Genomic DNA, 24,042 nt, shown 5'->3' with positions numbered 1-24,042 from the left:
TTCTGATATCTCAGACTTTGCACTGAATTTCTCACTTGGCCCCTCTTGTTACTGCCTCTCAGTATCCAAAGGCCCCCTCATGCTTCTTAGATTAAATCCTCCACTCTTGTCATTGTCCTCCTCGCTTTGCTTAATTAGATAACATCTGGTACAGCTTTGAAGATGTGAGGTGCTGTCCCAGTGCTAAGTGGGATGGTTCTAATTATTATCTTGAAGCCTCGCATCACCGCATTCTCCTTCTTCCCTCTCATTCTTTTCTCTCTCTTAGTCATCTGGGTATGAATAATGAACACAATGTTTCCTTAAATGGAAGAATGGAATTATAGTTGAGTTCTTTTTCCCAGGTTGCCTGTTAGCAGAAATTGAGGCATATCCATGTGCTTTTGGCCTGGGAAGACGTAAAGGGAAGATTGAGACACTAGAATGTGTATTGTGAATGATCACAGTCTTAGAGATTTTTTTATTTTTTATCTTTTATTTTTTTTTCTTCTTTTTTGCGGTATGCGGGCCTCTCACTGTTGCGGCCTCTCCCGCCGCGGAGCACAGGCTCCGGACGCACAGGCCCAGCGGCCATGGCTCACGGGCCCAGCCGCTCCGCGGCATGTGGGATCCTCCCGGACCAGGGCATGAACCCATGTCCCCTGCATCAGCAGGAGGACTCTCAACCACTGAGCCACTAGGGAAGCCCGAGATTTTTTAAATGACTTCTGTTTTTATTACCAAACCAACAAAAAATTGTTGTAGAGAATTTGGATAATTCAGAAAAGCACACAGATGAGAAGACATATGACATGTGTTTTCATCTTCCAAATTTTGTGTATATAATATATACTATAGTCATATTAATCTATTTTCACACACAAAATAGGGTCAACCTGAACATAATGTTTTCTAACTTAAACTTAATGCACTGTGAACATTTAAATTACATTTTCTTATCATCATCATGACCACAGGCCCCCCTCTTATACAGATGGACCACAACTTATTTAACCAGTTCCCACAGGTGAACAATTAGTTGGTTTCCAATCAACAACTAGTCCAGCAATTAATTGGACTAAAATAAACAGTGCTGCCATCAGCATCCTTTATACATAGCCAGCATAGTTTTTTAAAAATAATTATTTCTTCAACAAAAATTTTTGAAATTAGATTTGCTGTTCAAAGGATATAAAAGTTTAGTAAGCATTGGCTATTTAGAAAGACACCCAGAAAATGGTACTAACTCAAGCTGCCCATCTTGGATGAGTTAGAAAAGGACACCCCATGTCAGAGTGTCTCTTTCCTGGTCTTTCCTTAGCTTAGACATCTAACACTGGATTGGTCTTCTTTCTGGATGAACATGCTTTGGAAATATCACTTGGATTCTTAGAATGGTTCTAAAGAATGGGCCAGGGCTCCTCATGACTCATCAGCAACGTCCTGTATCCCTAGGACATCAGTTGTATCAGAGACAAATTCATGTTTAAAGAACCACCCACTGCAAACAGTTACGCTGGTTTTATGCCAAATCAGAAGAGAAATTGTAAAGAAGGAAGAAGGAATATTAATGCTTAGTGACGACCTATACAGTGCTGACATTGTTTTCTCTTGACAATCTTATAAGATAGTGAAGTTTTGCCTTCATTTTGTAATTGAACTAGTTTCAAATCCATCTCTACCTGATGCCAAAGACCATGGTCTTTACTCCCCTCTATAACTCAGTTTTGTAGTTTAACTACTCAGAGCAGAGTTCCAAAAGCCATGAAGAGTCTGCCTCTCACTTAGCTCTATTTATGTTCTGTCAATTTTTTCTTTCTCTTTAAATATCAATTTGGTACACATTTGGCTTTCCAAGTGTTAGAAAGCAACGTTTCTCTTGTTTTACTTGTAGGTCATGTTTTCACTAGAATCCTTGATGTATTATTCTTTTTTCTCTTTGCCTAAAAATGTAATATAAATTCATGAAGGCTTTGAAGTGTTATATATGGGATGTCATTTAACCTGCCTTGCAACGTCTGTTTATCAAAGCAAGAGCTACTTGTTGGAGGATGTTAACGTCCTGAGTCAAAGGAAAAATAAACTGTGGGCTTTAGAGTGATCTTTCTACATATGTATTGACTGAATGCTTAAGGAGAATTCTGACATCTCTAGCCGCAGATGGTTTAGGAACCAAACAGTGAACTAGACAAGCTTGTACCCATAAACTGAGGACTCTAGCAAAGATGAGGACAATATAGCATAGGGGTTATCAGCACAGATTGAAAGCTTTGGAACTGATCTTACCTCTAAGTCTCATTTTCCTTTTCCATATAATGGGGATAGTAAGGTTTACTTGGAGAATCATCCTAATGGTTAAATGAGTTCATGTGCTTTCAAGTGCTTAGTAGGGTGAGATCAAACCTGAGTTTGATCTCAGTGGATGATCATGGAGGAAAAGATATTTTAAGAAACAGAAAAAAATCATACACTAAGTGAATCTGTACTGGAAAAGCATTAAAGGGAAGTAAAAACTGCCTCTCCTAATGTAGACATCAAGGATATAACATCCCTTTTTCTTTATTATAGAAAAAAAGTACTGTGAAGAACCCAGAGTTACTTCATAAACTTAATTTATTTAATTACAGGAGAAATTCTTAACTTCTTTTGGAAGCTTGTTCCCTCCTCCCCCCACCCAATTTGAGAATCTGATGAAGCTTTGGATTCTCCATAGAAACGTGCACATTCACATCATATTTTGCAACTTCGGGGGCACCAATCTATTCCAGGTTAAAATTACTCTCAAACACAGAGGTTGTAGACACATTTTCATTTATCTGAATAGGGTCAGAAGGGAGAGGGCTCTAGCTGGGAATACCCAACGCCAAAGCCAGAGATTCTAATCATTGCTGTATGCTGGATACATTCTGTGCCCTTGAGCACTCATAATGTAGAAAAGAAGACAAATAGGGAAATGAATGAGCGCAGTGCAATGCGGCAAGAGTGACAATATGCACATATACTGAAAGGAATGATTTCATGATGCAGATTGAGGAGGGAGGGCTGCAAACAATATGATTTCACAAGTGCAGCAGCAGTGGTCCCAGGGTCTTTCAGAATCTTCGGAGATTTTGTGAACCATGTGGCATATATTTCATCAAAATCAAAGTCCCAGATCACAGGAAACTCAAAGAATCACCCAAAGAATCACTCCCACTAAGTCCATCCTCCTTCTCTATATGAGAGAGATGGAACAGGGGATATGGAAGAATGGAAACTTATCAGGAGACATACCTTCATCTTTGATTGATAAGTTTTATCTCACCTATATTATTCTATAATGTCTGGAATACCCACACCTTGAAATTCCTGAATTCTTGATTCGAAATATCTGGAGGAGGGAACAGACACACCGCTTCACCTTGCACACACAGCCTTGTTTATGGAGGACTCTAGCTGTGTCCCAGGCCTGGAGGCCTGCTTGCTCAGCAAAGGGCTCTAACATGGACAAACAAGAAAAGGAAGGTACTAAGGAAATGCCCTGGCCATTCAGTGATGCTCAGGTGAGCATGGGAGCAAAATGAGAGCAATTCTCTACTTTCAAGTGCATTGCTAACTCCATTTGCATTAGCCCATCACTACTAAGTACTTTCCTTTAGACACACCCAAATTCAAATCATAGCCCTACCACCTGCCAGCCTCAGACAAGTGACCTAACCTCTCTGAATATGTACTGAATGCCACCTGTATCTGTGGTCCTGTCCTAAGTGTTTTACATATGTGGACTCGGCCCACCCTCAAAACAACTCTATGAAGAAGGAATTATTATTATTACCATTGAATATTGCTCAGGATCACACAGCAAGTGGGCAGAGCTGGAAATGGAGCCCAAGCTATTCAGCCCCAAGGCTGGAACCCTCACTCCCAAGGCCATGGTGCCTCCAAGTGCCACAGGTCAATTTCAGCATTTGTGATAAAGGGACGATGCTGACTGACCATTCTTCAGAGTAGTGGTTGGGTTAAACAAGACTGGTTTTGTCAGTCATTGAATACTAGGGTCCCTGACCATAAAGGGAATCCTTCTGGCAGAATCCATAGGCATGGGAGAAATCAGTTTGGCCACAGAAAGTCACACACCGCTGACCACAGCAAGCCAACCCACTGTCTATATCAACAATGCTTTTTATCTGTTCTCTTTTTTTCATCTCGCCACCTTCTGTTCTCTTCTGCACTACTCCCAAGTGACTGTTCAAATACATGAAACTGATAACATTTCATGTCCTTGTGGTCTTCATTCCTGGCTACCGTGATCCTTCTTTTTTTTTTTTTTTTTTTTTTTTTTTTTGCGGTGTGTGGGCCTCTCACTGTTGTGGCCTCTCCCGTTGCGGAGTACAGGCTCCAGACGCGCAGGCTCAGCAGCCATGTCTCACGGGCCCAACCGCTCCGCGGCATGTGGGATCCTCCCGGACCGGGGCATGAACCCGGGTCCCCTGCATCGGCAGGCGGACTTTCAACCACTGCGCCACCAGGGAAGCCCCGTGATCCTTCTTAGTGAACAAATGATTTGGCATTTCTGAAACTGTCTGGGTTGATATGTTTCGTTTCAATTGCAGTATGTTCTTTCAAAGGTGAATGATCAGAAACCATTGTCAGAAAGTCAAGAATGCACTCAGAGTCCAAGAGCCAATACAGTTTTATTTGTTGATTTAATTACTGTGTAGATGTGCTTAGGTTGTTTGGATTGCTGTTCTTGTTGAAGAGAATTGAAGGCACGTAGCTAACTCTTCAATAAACGTTTTTGAGCCCTAGTTTTGTGTATAATGCAGGGCTAGCACTAAGCAAAGAGAAAGGGACTTCCAGAGAGCTCAGACCTGGACCTAGTCTTTCGAGTGGGGCACGGGGTAGGGGGTACATAACAGGCTGGAGAGATAAATAAGACAAAGAGAGCTACTGTCCATTAGAAGGATAAAGGAGGGCTTCCCTGGTGGCGCAGTGGTTGAGAGTCCACCTGCCGATGCAGGGGACACGGGTTCGTGCCCCGGTCTGGGAAGATGCCGCAGAGCGGCTGGGCCCGTGAGCCATGGCCGCTGAGCCTGCGCGGCTGGAGCCTGTGTTCCGCAACGGGAGAGGCCACAACAGTGAGAGGCCCGCGTACCACAAAAAAAAAAAAAAAAAAAAAAAGAAGGGTAAAGGAATAGGCTGTGGTGCTTTACAGAGGAGTGAGATTGCGTCCACCTGGAATGATCACGGAAGGCTTCCTGAAGGTGGTGGCAACTGAATAGAACTTTGAAGGACATAGAGAATCTAGACTAGGATATGGTAAACCAGAAAGGGTGAAGGACATTCCAGCTATGCAGAATGTATCTGGAGAGTAGCATATGATAAAGAGACTTTTTGCAGGAGGTTAATTTTTATAAAGAAAAAAGACTTCATTTGCTAAGGTAATAAATAGGGAATGAATCAAATTAACATCTCTGACTTCATTTCTTACCATCCTCCCCTGGTCCACAATTCCTCCAATACAATACTGCCTCAGGGCCTTTGCACTTGCCGTTCCCTCTGATCTGAACACTTCTCCCAGATCTTTGCAGTCACTGACTATGACAAAATACATGTTCATTTCAAAGCACTTTACATACAGTCTTGTTTCATATTCTATGCCTGGCACAGGGAATCTCACATCTAGTGTGTTCCTATTTCCTGCCCACCCATGTATCTATATCACTTCAAAATACTAGTTCTTATGCAAGCCTAGAAAATTGAAATTCTTGATTTCTCCTTCTGTGAAAATGGAGGTGAAAATGCTTACTTCCCTTTAAGCAGTGGTTCTCAGCCTGAAGCACATTAGAATCACCCGTGGACCTTTTGAAACCACAGATGCCCAGGTCTTACACCAGACCAGTTAAGCCCGAACCTCTGCAGCTGAGACCCAGGCAGTATCAGTATCTTGACAAAACTCTCCACGTGGTTTTGGTGGACAGCCCTCACTGAGAACCTCTGCTTTAGACGGAGAAGTCAAGGGCAGTGACCTTGGTGATGATACTTCTCTTCCCTGCTCTCTCTGGCAGGGTGGGGTCAGTAGCAGGATCCAAAGCAAAGAGACACAATCCGGAAGGCAGAAGCAATACACATTTCCTTCCTTCCACCGAGGATAAAAGTGTGTCTGCTGTGTGCCAGGCACTGTCCAAAAGGGATGAAGAGTGTAGGGAACCAGAGAGAAGGCAATGAACCCTTTGGGTCCCCGGAAGTGCCCCCATCTCTTGGAGACAAGACTGCTGACTGCAGGGTTTGGTCATGACCCAAGAACGATGTCCCAGTTAGGAGGCCGAAGGAGACTTCCCTCAGATCTTCACTGAATGAAAGGCGTTATTTCCCAGAGCGCAGTAGCATGTTCTAGAATCTCCGTCCCTTTATGAATCAGTCATTGCCTTAGTCCATGAGGCTTGACATGCTTGTTCTTGTTCTTGCTTCTGTCTCTGACCTCATTTCCTGGTGCTCCTCCCTCCCTCAGTACCCTCCAGCCGCACTCCCCTCCACCAGGACTTGAGATAAAATCCACCTCCACAGAGGCCTTGAGATACCACCAAGAGCGATTCCCTTCTCGGGACCATGATGTCTGCTCTTACCTGGGCTCTTTAAGCCTCTGCTTCCATATAGTTGCCTGATTTGCTCTTCCCGGTCTCTGCTCAAATATCACCTCCTCAGAGAGGCCCTTCCTGACCTCTTTATCTAAATAGTACCCAAATTCCTCTCCATCTCTTTGCCCTGCTTCATTTGCCTTATAGCTTTTATTGTGGTATATTTACTGTTTGGCGGTTCATTTTCCATTTTCTCTGATAGAGTGTAAGCCCAAAGAGCTGGGACTTGTTCACTGCTGTATCCCAGCTCCTAGCACAGTGCCCAGTACAGAGTGAATGCTCAAAAAATATTTGTCAAATGAAGGAATTCAATAAGGTTTTATTCTCATTGTATTCATATGTATATTTTCTATTAAAGGCAAGTGATACTAGACTTTTAATTCGAGGTAAATGGTCTACTTTTTAAATGAGTTAGTGTGTCAGGAAAAGAGGAATCAATTTAAAGAAAGATATTAAGTAAGCGGAAGCATAAGTGATCCACAGATGTGATACGACTCATGAGAGTGATGCGAACGACTGGCATTTGGGAAACACTGGTCTAGAAGCAGATCAGGAAACAAAGAAAGAAGCACAAGCCTAGAAGTAAGGGGAATATCATCTGGTCATCCAAATCAGGATGCTGAATGATAAACTTTGCCTACCTGCAACTGCAGTCTCTTGCAGTGTTGAGGTACAATTCATCTGGCATTTACTGAACCTCAGCTATGAGCTCAGTGTGACTGGTGGGTAAGTGAGATATAGAATCCAATCCCATTTTCAAAGGTGAACCTCGGAGATAGCCATGGGCACTTGACAGTAGAAATCAAAATGTGATCAATGCTATACGAAAGGTCCAAAGAAACCACAGAAGGGTAGCATTTGTTTCTCTGGAGGTAATCAGGAAACCCTTCTCTGAAGAGGAGAATTTTGCATGGGGCCTTGAAGAATGGGTAAGATTTCAATAGGCAGAAATGGAGGCCAAGGCATTCTGGACAGAGGGAACACCAGGCAAAATAGCAGCAAATAATATAGGGAAATGAGCTCACAGGGCACAGTGCAAAAAATATCTATGGAGGGCTGCTTGGAGAGGCCCGACCAGGCGGGGCTTGGGTCAGTGGTGCTGGCCGGGGTTTGCTGTTGAGGCCGGGTCTCCGCCACCGGGCCTGGGAAGATGGTGTTGGGTGGTTGCCCGGTGAGTGAGTTACTTCTCTGCGGCCAGGTGGCTTTGCTGACGGGGAATCTCCTTCTGCTGCATTGTGTCTCTCGGAACCACTGGCACAACACTACCGCCGAGCCCGAGCCCACATCTGCTGGCGCCACCCACCCGGAGGGCGCCCCCTGCTCTGCGAGCTGGGACTGTGGCGACCCCACTCTCCAGTCATCCTTTGCTCTTACCTACCCGGTGAATGTATAGAGTGTGAAGACCCAGCGGACCATGTTGGAAATGCAACGGCATCCCAGGAACTTGGTTATGGCTGTCTCAAGTTTGGTGGTTCGATGTGGAACACGCCTCCGTCCAGTGCCGCGCCCTGGACGGAATCGAATGTGCCAGTCCTAGGCCCTTCCTACGAGAGAATAAGCCTTGTGTAAAGTGTACTGGACAGCACTTCCTAAGCACGTGGCTCTCCTCCTTCTTCCTGGGGTGTTTTGGAGTAGATCGATTCCGTCTGGGACACGCTGGCACAGCAGTAGGGAAGCTCTTGACCCTTGGAGGACTTGGGATTTGGTGGTTTGTTGACCTTATTTTGCTCATGACTGGAGGGCTGACGCCGAGTGACAGCAGCAGTGAGTGTACCGTTTACTAAAAAGAGCTGCCGCCGTGGCCCAGAGAGGCAGGCCTCCTGAATTCACCTCTACAGGCTCTCTAACAAGAACTCGTCCTCGTTATCAGACCCAGCCATTACCTTCCCCTTTGGAGGGAATGGCTTTGGCGAGGGAGGTTTCTTTGGACTGTGGATTTTCAACCCAAACTTTACCTTGCAGACTAGAAATGACAAGCAAACAGTATTGTGGTTATCAAGTTTGTACCTTGCCTCATGTACAAAAAATACAAAGGATAGTGATTAACTTATAAGCTGCAGAAGGGTTTCCATACTCTTTATTTCTGTGCGCTGCTGTATAATCAATCCTTTGGAGCAAGTGGACCCAACAGGATAAGTAAAGTGAATATTTTTAACCTTGTGCTTTTTGTGACCCTGAGTCCTCATACGGTGGAGATAGGAAGCTGAACCAATGAAAATCTTCAGGAGAAGTAGGAACAGCGATGGATTTTAATACACACTGAAATTCTGACTTTCTGAATTTAAATTGCAGAATAAATGTTGCCAACCTGGAATGCTCGTTTGGGTGTTTTCAGTAGGTAGAGTGAAACTCAAAACTATATTTGTTGTGCTTAAAGCTAAGCATTTGAACTGAGGCTGTTAATAAACCCTATTGTTTCATCATTATTATGTCTGAGAGGGAATATATCCAGTACAGTAATTTCCTCTTTCCAATTATGGTTTTTTTTTGTTTTTTTTTTTGCGGTACGCGGGCCTCTCACTGTTGTGGCCTCTCCCATTGCGGAGCAACAGGCTCCGGATGCGCAGGCTCAGCGTCCATGGCTCACGGGCCCAGCCGCTCCGCAGCATGTGGGATCCTCCCGGACCGGGGCACAAACCCGTGTCCCCTGCATTGGCAGGCGGACTCTCAACCACTGCGCCACCAGGGAAGCCCTCCAATTATGTTTTGAATAGCTAAACATGTCTGAGTTCAGCTATCCTCTTGGCAGACTTTTCCTATCAAAAAAGTAGTATTTACCAGTTTAGAGAGCCCATGCTGTAGACTAGTAAAAAAGAAAAAAAGATTTCATACAAGTAACTATAAATCTGTTCTTCATGATTAGGTAAGAAAATATGAGGGGCCTCATGCCCTTGGAAAGAAAAGCAGACTCTTCCTTAAAGGAAGAGTTAGGTAGAGTTAGGATGTGATTCGGGGGGCAAAGAGAAACCGAACACATTCTGTCAAAATAAGCATGGTACCAGAATCTCTCAGTGTGGGCTACAGCAGTCAGTCATAGGGAAAGAGACAGCCAAGGTTTTGAGTTCCCAAATCACAGGGAATAAAAGAAAATGTTCTGAATTATAAGTGGTTTTTAAAACTTAGTTCCCATCCCTTGCAACCTGAGTTGAAAAGAACTGTGAAATATAAGGTAAAAACAGAGTTCGGAAGGTAAATCAAACTAAGAGCCTGCTATTTGGGCAACTTATAAATTCTAGAAACAATCAAGGTAGAACTGCTCAAAGTTTAGTCTCATAATAATTGACATAAAGACCAAGAAGACCAAGAATCCCAGTTAAAATAACTCTGAATATGCTCTGTCATTATGAAGCAGTTTTCCTAAGAGTTTCAGCTTTATTATCCCTGATTAATATGATCACTGTTCTTATGGTATTAAATGGTGGCAATTATGTAAAAGTTAAAACAGATTTTTCTATTTTGTCCTGAAAGTTCTGTACCACATTGACCTTAACCTTCTTTATAACAATAATAATTGATAGATTCTTACTTATAATCTCTACACTCTAAGGCAGTATATTTTAAATTGTTGTGGGTCATGAAGAAACTGGACCTTCTCCCCAGAAAAATGCACAGAAACATAAAATTTTGCATAGAACTTAAGAGGGTTCAAGGATGCCCCTTTTTAAAAAGAAAAAGAAAAAAAAAACTTCTAAGAAAAATCTGGGAAAAAAACTAAAATTGAAATCTTACCCCAAATAAGATACTACTTTAAAACCACAAATCCTGCTTCATCTCACAAGTTTAAAAAAAAAAAAAAAAAATCTCCTTAAGGATATTCACAAACCCCATCAAAAGCTATTTTCCTTTAAAAATAAAAAAATAAACTGTGGCAGCTTTCAGACTCAAAATCATTAATTGTTAATGTTTCCAGGAGGAAGAGCTTGGGTAAAGAGGTAAAAGTCTGTAAGTTATTAAATTTTCTATTTTATAGAAGAAGCCCTTCTCACAGAAAAGGTGATGGGGATCAAAGTTGTTTCCACTGCTAGGCAACAGCCTAAGAATCTTTATATTCCTCTGTGATGATCCGCATTTGTCAGTTTCAGTGTGGCTTCTAGATGATGCCCGTCCTCTGTATTCACAAACCCTGGCCAAATGTGATACAACCTGAAAAACTATTTGAATAAAGGAATATTTTTTTTAATGTGAAAAAAAATATCTATGGACTTCAGTGGAAAACCCATGTAGCACTTGCAATCTGCCTGCTTTCATGTCTCTTTGTATAAACTGATGGCAGATGCACCATCCAAAAGGCATTTCAGGTGATTGTGTCCGTGTCCTCACAGAGAAGAGCTTCAGGAAGACATCTCTACTTCCAAATAACCAACCTCAAATCCACTCTTTATTTCTGAAAAGAAAATACCTGGGAAACCCCATCCTGTCATTTCCATTGTAATTGCACGGGCAGTGATCAACCTAGATTGGCATTAAAGGGACGCCTATCCTTGATAAAAACTCCAGAGAATGGGGGCATTACTTGCCAGAACCCTGAGAAGCTCTGTGGACCAGGAGCTGCTCTTCATCAGTGCCAGGAATCCAGATAAATCTACCCTTGGAACTATCCGGAGTGCACCCCAAGCAGAAGGCTCTTAATGAAGTCCTGCATCTCAAGAGGAAAAGAATCCTTGAAAAGAGATGTCTTCTGGTAGCCAAATGCAGGAGCCTTCCTGCTTCCTCTCCCCAGCAACCCCCTGATGGGTAATTAATGTCTTTTGCATGGCTTTATCCTGCTACTTTGCAATACCACGCCCCCCATGTGTCAAGCCCATGACCTTGGTGACATTTTTTAAAGTTAGTATGATTTAGTGTGGCACTTTATCTTCCCATTGTGCTTCAGAGTTAGCATCCTATGTAATTTTATCAGAGGTCTTTGTCTTGAGTTACAGCATGGAACAGAAGATTCTAGGGAGGACGTTATATTAAATAATGCATAGAGAAATGGACCATTCTTCCTAGTGGTTCAGGAGCTCATGCTGGTTCCTAGCTCTTCCCACATGCTAATACCTCATTTTGAGAAAACTTCCACTTCGAAGAATACTACAGGAGAGAAATCTCTCTTTCTCCCTCTATCTCTGTCTCTCTCTGTGTGTGTCTGTTTCTCTCTCATTTAAAAAGCAACCCATGAATTGAACCTCTCTCTTAATCTCCCTTTGTCATTAACATCACATTTTAAACCAAAGTACCCTTCACAGAATGTTAATGGCTGTTACACAACCTTAATTTGGAGTCAAATAAACTTTACGGAAAACTGAGTTAAACCAACCTAAGTAGGTCTATTTACCGAGGTCATAGAATGAAGCCTTTAATAGGTGGCTCTACAGTATTAATCTTCAAGAAGGCTGTGTAATTTGCAGCATTTCCCAGAATGAGTGTTTCCATGGAACCCTTTTTTGATGGAGTATCTGGAGAGAAACGGGTTCATCAGCTAAGTGTTAAACTAGCAAAAAGAGGCCTATGTCGGCAACAGATGCTCAGATTTCCCCCTGAAATTCCAACTCCCTGCACAGCTACGATTGTTGCCTGAAAAACCACTAGGTAGGCCAAGTCGTGGGAGTTGTGTTGAACTGGGAAGAGAGGTGGGAATATTCCGTGCAGTTTCCAATCTAGCTTCCCTCCAATCTTCTCATCTGTGTAATGGGGTAATAAATATGTACCTTGAAGAATTGCTAATAGACTTGTCGAGATGTCTAATTTGGAATAATGTCAGTAAAAACACTCAGCTAAGTAGCAGATGCAAAGGATACGTTCAGTAAATAGTCGCTGGTATGTCAATGTCCTCTAGGGGCTGCTTCTCAAATTTTACTATCTATGCAATCTCACAGGAGCTTGTTACAATGCAGATCCTGATTTGGGTCTGGGATGGGGACTGAGATTCTCTGAATTTATTCTCCTAGTTTGAGGAGTGTACTTGGAGAAGCAAGCATCTCAGAGATACAAAAGGAAGTGAACAGTCTCAACTTTTAAAGAGTTATAATATATAGAGAGAACCTAGACATGCAGTCAGCTAGCTAAATGGCAAGCAGAGTGCTGGTACAAACAGTCCACTTTGGAGGGTGGTGTTACTCTTGCTCACTCAGGATTGATGGGGGAGTTTTCCCTTTGAACTGACTTTGAATGATGAGTAGACTTTGAGCAGACCCAGCGTCCCGGGTTCTGGCTGTGCCAGGAAGGCAGCACACTCCCAGAAGTGGGAAAGCATATGGGAAACTTAGGAGATGCTCAGGGAGCGTAGAGCAAAAGACACGGTTTGGAGGAGGAGGTAGGTATAAAGTGGACCACTGACCTGGATGTCTGAGTCTCAGGTATCAATAAAATACAATCTAGGAGAGTTTTAAGCAAATGTATGAGTTTCCCAGGGCTGCCGTAACAAAGTACCACAAACTGCATGGCTTAAAACAACAGAAATTTATTATCTCATAGTTCTGAAGTCTAGAAGTGTGAGACCAAAGTGTCAACAGGGCCAGGCTCCCTCTGAAACCTGCAGGGGAACCATTCCTGGCCTCTTCCTGGCTCCTGGAGGTTTGCTGGCAATCCTTGGCATTCCCTGGCTTAGTCGTCACATGGCGTTCTCCCTGTGTCTCTGTCTTCATGTGGCCATCTTCTTGTAAGGGTACGAATCATATTGGATCAGGGGCCCATCCTACTCCAGCATGGCATCATTTTAATTAATTACATCTGCAGTGACCCTATTTCCAAATCAGGTCACAGTCTGAGGTACTGGGAATTAAGAATTCAGCATATCTTTTATGGAGGACTCAATTCAACACATAATAGCCAATATGTATGCACCCATTGGGCCCCAGAAGTCTCCTCTGCCCTGTAGGATAAACTTCAGAAATGACTTTTTCCCACTGGGAAAAAATGAAGGATCAGAGTGCTGAAGACCTCTGCCTTCTCTATCTACACCCCTTCCCAAGTATGAAAGATCGTCAGGACATCCTAGTGGTCACTGAACTAAGCTGGAAGTTCAGGACACTGAGGCTGGGGAAATCAGGGTAGCATTAGAATTCCCACTGAAGCCTTCTTTCCTCTTTTCTGCCGACTTCTATAGGAATGTTATGTCGTTCCCAAGGAGCTCCTGGGAGTGTGAGCCCCAGAAGCACCATCCCTAATGTGTTCACACAGCAGAGTTCAATAAAATAATGGCGTACAAAGTCTTTCTTCCTAAACTCTGTAAGAAGCAATGGCCTTCCATTTTTTCCCTTTGCTCTTGTCCGATAGAAGACTAATGTAAACACTGTCCACAATGTGAATTTCGTAGGTAGGTGAAAGGCGGCACTGGGCTACTTATTTTATCAAATTTAATTGTCCTCTTGGAAAAATGGGAACTTTTTAAAAAAAGAAGTGGCTTTCTCTCTTTCAATTATATATTCTCTGGCTAGATAGATGAATTCATTGTCACCTAGGTACACAACATCCAAATAACACTGCCTCTTAATGTCTTCAAGGTAGCAGCATGAAAGGAGCATTTCACGCAAAACCCCTGCCAGTATGACCGGGAACAGTAATAAGTTTTTCAAGCCCGTTCTGTCAGACCAATTGTCCATCCCAGATTTATCCCGAGCATCCTTTCTCTGTTAAAATGAAGAAGAACGTTGGCCATATTATGTGGGCAGAAGAAAGGAAGATGTGGAAATAAAAGGATGTGAAAGGAATATCTGTTTTCAAGGCAGCTGAGAACGAGTTGCAGGCTTGGTGTGGCCGCTGTCCCCATTTGAAGAAAATAAGCCCACGTGGCTACTTGGAGGTGGTAGTTAATTTTAAACCATATTTAAAGACTACTGAGAAACACATTGGCCCCAATTCAGACCACGGTCAGTTGTCTCTTGGTCCCACTGACTAGAATGATGCAAACACCAGGCCCCAGACATATTAGGCACAGACCAGCAAGGTTTGACACCCTTATGTTCTCAGTCCTGTCCTAAGCAATTTAGTACATTGGCCAAGAAGGCATAAACCTTGGAAACTGTAATATGGCATGCTAAGAGGAAATAAACGATCTTCTGCAGGCCAGGCTTAATTTTGCAAACTCCATTTCCTGGAGATAATTGGCCACTGGACACTTACAGGAGGATTAGTCGGCTGGAGGTTTCACCTCCTCCCCTGAAATCTTCCCCAGTCCTTCCAGCCTGAATTAATCTTCCCTCCTTTGTGCTCTTTTAGCACTTGATCTGTACCTCAGTGTAGCTCTTATCACAGTCTCTGTTGGCATTACCACTATTTCTGTGTGTCTTATCTCCCCTACTAGACTCTAGGCTGTCTAAGGGACAAGACTCAGTCCTAGTCATTTTTGTATTTCTAGCATCTAGGACAGGGCAAGTATGCCTTCATTAGAAATTTACTGAAAAACTGAAGGATGGAGGGGAAAGAAGGATTTTGTGGTTTTCTCCATCATTATCAAATGTCACTTTGTCCTATCACACATGATTTCAATCAAATACTTTGGAGGAGAGTTCTGGAACTCTTAAGAGATTCTGAAACTTAAAAGGAATGAGAGACTTTCAAGGGAGTTTACGGATGGGTTTTTTTGGAGATTAAATGAGTTAACAAGCAAATGTGTACAGAAAACTTGCTAAAAGTAGCCCTACTTCTTTTGGATGGTCTGGGAATGGGCAGGGATGGAGGCAGACTTTGTACCCCTCAGAGTTTGGGAGGTTGCAAGTAACAGAAATTGCCTTTGAGTAACAAGTGAAGTGATTTCTTGGAAGGATTTAGGGAAGTTCACATAATGAAAGGGGAATGCTGAGGAACTGGGCTGCAAAAAATACAGGAAACGAGGCAGCTCAGGACGTGTATATGATTGAAACTAAGGAATGGCTTCATTTCATAGTCAAATCTGTGCATTGCTATAGGAATGATTCAGCTCAGCCCCTCATCCCATTCTTACACAATGCCTCTCAAGGTCCAAAATCCAAAAACATAATCTAGTTGTCTAAGCTGGGCCACACACCCACCCCTCTTGGCTCAGGAATGTTCCTTTTGTAGAACAGATGCCATCCCCCAAGAGATGTGATTCTCCAAAAGAAACCAAGGTGCTATTAATAAGAGAAAGGAGAATGAGTGCTTGGTAATCAAAGCACAGCTAATGTCCACTACCATTTACCTTGGAAACTATACAAGTCAGAAAACTATTTAAAGGAATGAAACTCCCTTATAGCTAATGGGAAAGATGAGACCCTAGCAAATTTTTATTTATTAAGTAGATTAGACTTGAAATTCAAGTGCGGTACATCTGGACAAGTGCTTTCAAATAGTTTATTCATCATTCGTGTTGCCCACATATTTCAGGAGTTTTTTACCTGTTAAATTGCTTAGAAACCCATCTTTTTTATAGAAAGATAAAAGGACCAATCTTGGAAGAAGTCATCAAATAAAGACTAAATCAGAAATTCGAGTTGGTGGAAACATTAAGGTAACTGAATGTCTGCCAACACTTTTCTACTTTCTCATGTCGGTATGGGACCAAGTTACAGATAGGCGGAAAGATGAACAAACTGAGCTTATTTAGTGAAATAGAACTCTAGGAATTGCATTATTGTCCATTTCCAGTTTCTTTAATAACACATGAAAATTACGTTTTTTTCAACAGATACTCATTGTGCATCTCCTACTAATACTCTAATAGTAAAAGCTAATAGTCTAAGCCTTTTAAGTGCTTCTGTGTATCAGACACTCTACTAAGATCTTTATATGCATTTCTCATTTAATATTTATAAGAACTCAGTGAGAGGAGGTACTCTCAGTATTAGGAAAATAGGAGTCAGAGAAATTAGGTAACTTGCCCAAGGTTGTTAAATCATATGATTTTACATAAACATACTCATATGTTTAACTTACATGTTAAACATATGAGTACGTTTATGTAAAATCATATGATCCAACAATTCCACTCCTCGGTGTATACCTAAGGGAAGTGAAAGCATACATCCAAACAAACAAACATCTGTATAAGAATGTTCCTAGCAGCATTATTTTTAACAGTCCAAAAGTGGAAACAACCCAGATGTCCATCAGCTAATGAATGGATAAGCAAGATGTGGTATATCCATACAACGGAATATTATTCAGCAATATAAAAGGAATGTTCAACAACATGGATGAACTTTGAAAACATTATGCTAAGTGGGACTTCCCTGGCAGTGCAGTGATCAAGACTCCGTGCTTCCACTGCAGGGGGCACAGGTTCGATCCCTGGTCGGGAAAGTAAGATGCTGCATGCAGTGTGGCACAGCCAAAAAAAAACATTATGCTAAGTAAAAAACCCAGTCACAGGGCTTCCCTGGTGGCGCAGTGGTTGAGAGTCCGCCTGCCGATGCAGGGGCTCATGCCCCGGTCCGGGAAGATCCCACATGCCATGGAGTAGCTGGGTCCGTGAGCCATGGCCCCTGAGCCTGCGCGTCCGGAGCCTGTGCTCCGCAACGGGAGAGGCCACAGCAGTGAGAAGCCCGCGTACCACACAAAAAAAAAAACCCAGTCACAAAATGCTACATATTGTATGATGCTATTTATATGAAATATCTAGAATATGCAAATTTATGGAAACAAATTATATTAGTAGTTTCCAGGGGTAAGGAATGGGAGAATGGAGTATGACTGCCAAATGGATAGGAGACTTCTTTGGGGGTGATGAAAATGTTCCGAAATTAGACAGTGGTGTAGGTTGCTCTGTGACTGTACTAAACTCTATAAATATACAAAAAAACACTGAATTGCACACTTTAAAAGGATGAATTTTGTGGTATTATTTTGTGGTTAATTATATTTCGATAAAGCTGTTGCTTAACCCTAAAAACCATGGTCAGTCATTATCCCCCTGTGATGGTAAGTTTGTGGAGTGACTTGTAGTTCCCCAGACTTGCTGTTTTCATACATTTCTATACCTATCCAGTCACTTTACCATTCGTCTACAAACTTCTTCTCACTTTCCTTTCCCCGTTCTAACCCCTTTCCTGCCATGTAAATTTTCTGTTTCTCTTTCGTGAGTTGGCTTAGATTTCATCTCTACTAGGAAATCTCCCTGAATCCCTAGTTCAACCTTGAGCTGCATTTATCTGAAGGTTCCAGTGAACGTTATACACGTCTTCTTTCCAGCAAAGATCATATTCCATGGTAATTATCTGTTTATGTATCTGTGTCCCCACTAGTGTATAAGCCCCTTGAGGCATTGTCTTTGTGTTTTGAGGTATGGTACGATGTCTGGCACATAATGGGTACTTAGAAATGTTTACTGAATGAATAAATGAATGAATGCTTAAAGATAGAAAATTTAATGTTTCCACGTTGAAGGATTCTATGATATCAGGATATTGTCTGATCTCAGAAAGTGTCTTGGACTTAAACCTTAAATACTTTTGTGTGATGAATTCATATTACCTGTAGAAATCAATGCTACAGTAAATAAATATTTGCCTTCTAAATGTGAGAAGCTAACTCAGTCCTTACATGTCCCAGGATAAGCTGAGCTCCCTAGGATGAACAAGTAATTTTTTCTACTTCATGGAATACTCTTGTACAATTAACCAGCTATGTTGCAGGATCCTAAAACATTTCACTGGAGAATTTAGCCTTGGTTGTCAATAAGCCCAAGATATTTTAAGCTTTGAACCTTGAGTCTCTTGTGGTGGGAAATAGAGCCTCTGGTGAAAAAATTTTATCCCGATTACTGTCCTTCCAAAACAATATCTCAATGCTCTGCTACTTAAGCACATTGTGGGTGGAAATATCTGAACAAAGTTATCACATAGACCACATAGACAAATGGATTAAGAATATACAATGAATTTTGATCAATAAGACTTTTGGACTCAAATCCCAATATATAAGCAGCTGGTGGCATCTGAGAGATGAGAAGTCACCATCCATGAACAAAACAGACCCTCAAAAAATTGCCTTCATGGAGTTTACATTATAGAAGTGGAAGAAATGTAAGGGGAAATAATTTCAAGCAGAGAGAATAATTAAGGTAAAGGTGATAAGATGTTTGGTAAACTGAAGGAGACCAGGGTGACTGGGACATAATGAACATTAGAAAGCAGTGTGATCATTAATATTATTCCCCATGGCAGACAGACTTATTGGTCACAATTCTTTATCCACTTCCCCAAACTAGTTTTTGCAAAGCCACCTTTTGTCACCATGGTCACATAGAGACAGATTATATTTCACTACCCATTGATGTTGAGTTTGGCAGGTGACTTGCTTTGGCCAATGGAAGGTGGGCAGAATGGTATGTCATTTTCCAGATGAGACCTTAACAGGCATAGCGTGTTGCTGCTTACCTTCCTGTGCCTCTGCCATCAGCAAGAAAAGGCCTCCAGGTGGATGTGCCCCCCTCCATCCTTAGCACCAGAATTAACATGAATACGCCAAGCAGAGCTACTCCAGCCAACCTAGGGACACAAAGGCAGGAGGTTGTTATAAGCCTCTGAGTTTGGGCATGATTTATTATGCAGACTTATCATGGCAATAGTTTACCCATACAGTCTTCAATACTAATCTTACATACTATTAGTATACCTTTCTTTCTATTTTTCACTTTTTTAAACATTATTTATTGTTTATATAATCTACAGTTCCCAAAACATTTCTGAAAATGGCAGGTCATTTGTAAGCCATAAATAAAACAAACATGAGCCTAACTATTTTACTGGAAAGAATAAACCTCACCTGACCAGACTCCTAATTTATTCTAGCCATTGTTTAGTAGAAGGAAACAAAGGCCTTTTCTCTTTTCCCCATTTCTGTTTCCACCTCTACACCAGGACATCTATTCTTCAGTTCCATAGTTTGAAGGTTTTCCATTACTTAAAAAATATACAACTCTGTAGCTTGTAGTGTGTATTTTGGCATCTTTGTATGTTAATACTAGTCACTCAATAGATGGGTGATTCCTCAACAAAGTAAAATCCACCAAATGAAGTGTGAAGTTATTTTTATAAATATATGCTGTTTATGGCTCATTTTCACAATTTACAGTTCCTAGGGGAAATTTTCCAAAAAGGGGTCAAGCTTTCATAACTTTGTATTCCAAACTTGAACCTAACAGGAGTACAAAGAGAAAATTAAGCTCATCAGCTGTGATGAGAACTATCATAGGACTTCCTTGTCTTGAATCTAAATATTAAAAATTTTCTCAAAATGTATCAGTCACTCAGCAAGAAGTTCTTGGGTGTAGGTCCACAAAACACGTCAAGCCATACAGAGGCAAGGGGTTCGGGATGGGCAAATGGGTGAAGGCATTCAAAAGGTGCAAACTTCCAACTATAAGATGAATAAGTCCTGGGGATATAATGAACAGCATGGTGACCATAGTTAACAATACCGTATTCTGTATTTGAAAGTTGCTAAGATCATAAAAGCTTTCATCACAAGAAAAAAAATTGTGACTATATGTGATCATGGATGTTAACTAAACTTATTATGGTAATAATTTCGCAATATATACATAAATCAAATCATTATGTTGTATACCTAAAAATAATACAATGTTATATGTCAATTACATCTCAATTAAAAGAAAAAGGGTGAGATTCCTGCCTTACGTAAATGTACCCTGAGAAATGACTCTAACAGTTGAAACTGCTGGGAGCTGTCTTAATTCGGGTTCCCCACAAGGCAGACCTTGTGACAAAGACTTGGGAACAGGAAGCTCCTGTGTGAGGTGATCCCAAGAGGCACAAGCAAAAAAGTGAAGAAAGTGAGACAGAGAAGGGAGAAAAGCCAAAAGAATTTGCATTAGTGAGCAGGTTACCACCATGGGCACCTGGGATCCAATCCTGCTGGCACCCTCTGAGAAACTGTGTGGAATACACCCAAGACTCCTAAAACCAGGGGCCAGGGAGGCTGGGACTTTTATCCCCAAGTGTTTACAGGCTGAATTCAAGAGAGTTAACCCCGCACACACTTCCAACTGCCCTTCCCTGCAGCAGAACAGGCTTCCTCAGGCCAAGGGAGGCCCTCAGACAGAGAAGAGAGCGTAAGATGGGAGCTTTATCAACATCTCCAGCAGCTGCCTGAACTCAGGTGGGCCAAGGAAATACGGTACAGGGCATCACCTGTGTCTGTGACATGGCACACAGCTATTCATTCCATCAGATCTAATGATAGTATTTAGTGAGCACTTACTCTGTACCAGGCACAGTGCTAATACGCTTTTTATGTATATCATATCATTTAATCCTTGCAGCAACCCTAAGAAGTAGATACTGGGATTAGCATCCTCTGCAGACAAAGAAGTTGAGAAATTTGCTAAGGTGACAAAGCAAGTAAATGGTGGAGGTTTGAACATGGGTAGTCAGACTCTAGGGGTCTAAACAACACTTTACTCATGAAGGACTAAGTGCAGAAAACAGAAGCACGGGTAACTCACAGATGGGGAAAGTAGTGAGTCATGTAATCCTCAGAAAAGGCTTCATTGTGGAAATGTACTTGAGTAGTACTTTAAGTGGGAAAGTGCAGAAAAAGAAACAAGCCTGTGCATGATAAGGACGGGGGAAGAGGAAGACGGAAGGGAGCTGTAACATAAGGAGCATGAATTCAGCAAAATATCCTCATTGGAGAGTACACAGAGCTGGTCCTTGTTATGGAGTAAGGCACATATAATATTGCATGTAATTCTATGTTTATTATCATCTGAATCTTCGTCTCATAATCTGAGATAAAGGTGTATGCCCTCTAGGTGAGGCATGCACAGTCAGCTGGATAAAGGATGTCTAGGTAATGTCATCTACAGTTCCGATACAAGAGCCCTTTATTCAGTATTTGCCAAGGACAGGGAGCTAATACATACTCTACACACTCATTGGCTGATGACAATAAAAACGATTGCTTAGTGTGATGACGTGCACATGATAGGTACTCAGTATCAGGCCATGCATGCCCATATAACTTGAATATCAAAAACGGGCATAAGAAAAATGAAAAATTTGGGGAAAGTAAAAAATCATCATTTAGAGCAGCCCTTCTCAAACATTAAGTCCCAAGACCCCTCTACATTCTTAAAAATGATTGAAGACCACAAAGAACTTTTCACTTGTTTAGAATATGTCCATGAATATTTAGAAGATTACTGTATTAGAAATCAAAGCTAAGAAATGTATAAAATATAAAAATATGCAAATACATGTTTTATTAGCCATCAGAACAATGGCTACATCCCACAACAGCTTTCCTTCTGGAAAACTCCACCGTATACCTGCAAGAGAATGAGATTGAAAATGACAAATAGTATCTTAGTATTATTGTGAAAATAGTTTTAATTTCATGACCCCCCTGGAAGGGTTTCATATATCCTCAGGGGTCTTTGAATCACAGTTTGAAGAGTTCTGATCTACAATTTTCAGAAACATTAAGTATTTCCAGGGAGCTAAATAAAAATATTGAACATGAAATTACTTGCAAGACTTATTTGCAGCATATATTCACATGGTTTAGACCTTGATTTCTAACTATCAGGGGAAGAAGTTGGATTTAGCTTCTGCTCTCTTCCATTTAAGCATTCTGTGACTCAAGAAGAAAAAAACATAGCAGAAGCATTTTTGGTTTTGTTTTGTTTGAAATCTTTCCAATGACTACTGTTTTCCTTTTGAAGACTTTTTGGACCCTTCAATGAATAGCTTGGTATCACTGGCCTCATTGAAATATTCAAAGTCTTTCTGGTAGAATCCTTGCTAGACATTGTATACAATGGTCTTTCAGGGAAGATTGCTCCAAATTGGGGTGAGCTATTTGGAGACAGAAGTTCAGGAGGCTGGCTTGGATAAGCAGGATGGAATTAAGCAGGACATACAGAAAAGGACTGCCTGGGACCACAAACATGTATGTAGACTAGGATGGGCGATGGGAGGAAGCCACCTCATGCCTTCCCCTGGGCAGTGTGAAGGACAAAGTCTCATTCTTGATGTTAGCTTCAAAGGCACCAAGTCAGTCCCTAAGAGTTCTTTTCCAGGGATGGTGTGGGGTGGCCCTGAGGGTCTCTGTTCATTCCCACCAGAACCAAATATGCAAGAAAGCCATTTCCTTTGAGCCAATTCCCCAAATAATCATTTTGCTGAAAGATAGATTTTTCCCTCCTAAAATATTTCCAATGTATTAGCTGCACTGGACCAAGCCCTGTACCACACTCCAACACACACACACACACACACACACACACACACACACACACACACACACACACACACACACACACACACACACACACACACACACACACACCTCTACATCTTTACCAGCCTTCCAGTTGAGGAGCATCTTTAACCTCAAACATGGCGGCAAAACGGCTGTGGGAAAAGCCTCCTTGACAGTTTCAGGTTAACTAATTCTTTGGCAAATTGGTTTTTCAGCCAATTAATTTTATTTTATTTATTTTTTTATACAGCAGGTTCTTTTTTTTTTTTTTTTTTTTTGTGGTACGTGGGCCTCTCACTGTTGTGGCCTCTCCTGTTGCGGAGCACAGACTCCAGACGCGCAGGCTCAGCAGCCATGGCTCACGGGCCCAGCCGCTCCGCGGCATGTGGGATCTTCCCGGACCGGGGCACAAACCCATGTCCCCTGCATCAGCAGGCGGACTCTCAACCACTGCGCCACCAGGGAAGCCCCCAGCAGGTTCTTATTAGTCATCAATTTTATACACATCAGTGTATACATGTCAATCCCAATCGCCCAATTCATCACACCGCCACCACCACAGCCAATTAATTTTTAACAAGCTAGTTTCTCGTGCATCAACCATTCTGAAAATTTTACCCAGCTCCTCCCCACTACAGGTGAATAGGGAACTGGCTCAGATGAACCCCTGGGAGTAGCTGAGGAGACATCCTGTCTGCTGGAAAGCGTAACATATGCCTGGGAGAGGCAAGGTGAAGAACGCTCCATTGTGCAAGAAGAGTCTCTCTGGAGAGACCAGTTGTATTAGGCTAGAACGGGTGGGGATGGAAGCCAGCTCATTCCTTTTGGACTATGCTCGGCCTCAGTCTCCTCATCTAATGATAGAAGTGACTATGGCAATCCTGTTTCCATTTTCTAAAAGAAAACAGTACCTCAAAGTACACAGTTTCTCACCTCTAGGCCTGGAGCCCGCCCTTCCCCAGCTCTCTAGCCACTATACCCTCTTCACCCTCCAGGCTTCACTTAAACATCACCTCCCCCAGGAAGCCTTCTCTGGTTGCCTAGATTAGCTTAGGGCCCCTATAAACCCCCAGACTTAAACCCCTCATCGCCATTTATTGAAATGGATTGTTCAGTTATCTGCCTCTTGTTAGAACAAAGACTGAGCGCAGAGACCATATCCATATTGTTTACTCTGATATCCGTAATCTCTGGCAGTGTTTCCATGTAGCATTTGGCTGGATGAATAAATGAATGAGTGGAGGATAGGCTGGAAGTATGATCCCGCAGCCTGGTCCTGACA

General features: G+C 42.1%; 1 protein-coding gene and 1 pseudogene across 3 annotated transcripts in view; both read left to right on the top strand.

The window, feature by feature from the left end:
- Positions 1 to 24,042, top strand: part of SYNPR (synaptoporin) — a 290,500-nt gene that overhangs the window by 213,329 nt on the left and 53,129 nt on the right. The gene's annotated exons all lie outside the window — the stretch shown is intronic.
- On the top strand, positions 7,733 to 8,403 carry LOC309814076 (TM2 domain-containing protein 2-like; annotated as a pseudogene). Its single transcript has one exon. The product of its transcript is annotated as a TM2 domain-containing protein 2-like (transcript).

Source organism: Mesoplodon mirus, assembly GCF_964341445.2.
Source record: "Mesoplodon mirus genome assembly, chromosome: 12".
In the NCBI taxonomy this organism is placed as follows: Eukaryota; Metazoa; Chordata; class Mammalia; order Artiodactyla; family Ziphiidae; genus Mesoplodon; species Mesoplodon mirus.
This window is presented reverse-complemented; position numbering and strand designations above follow the sequence as displayed.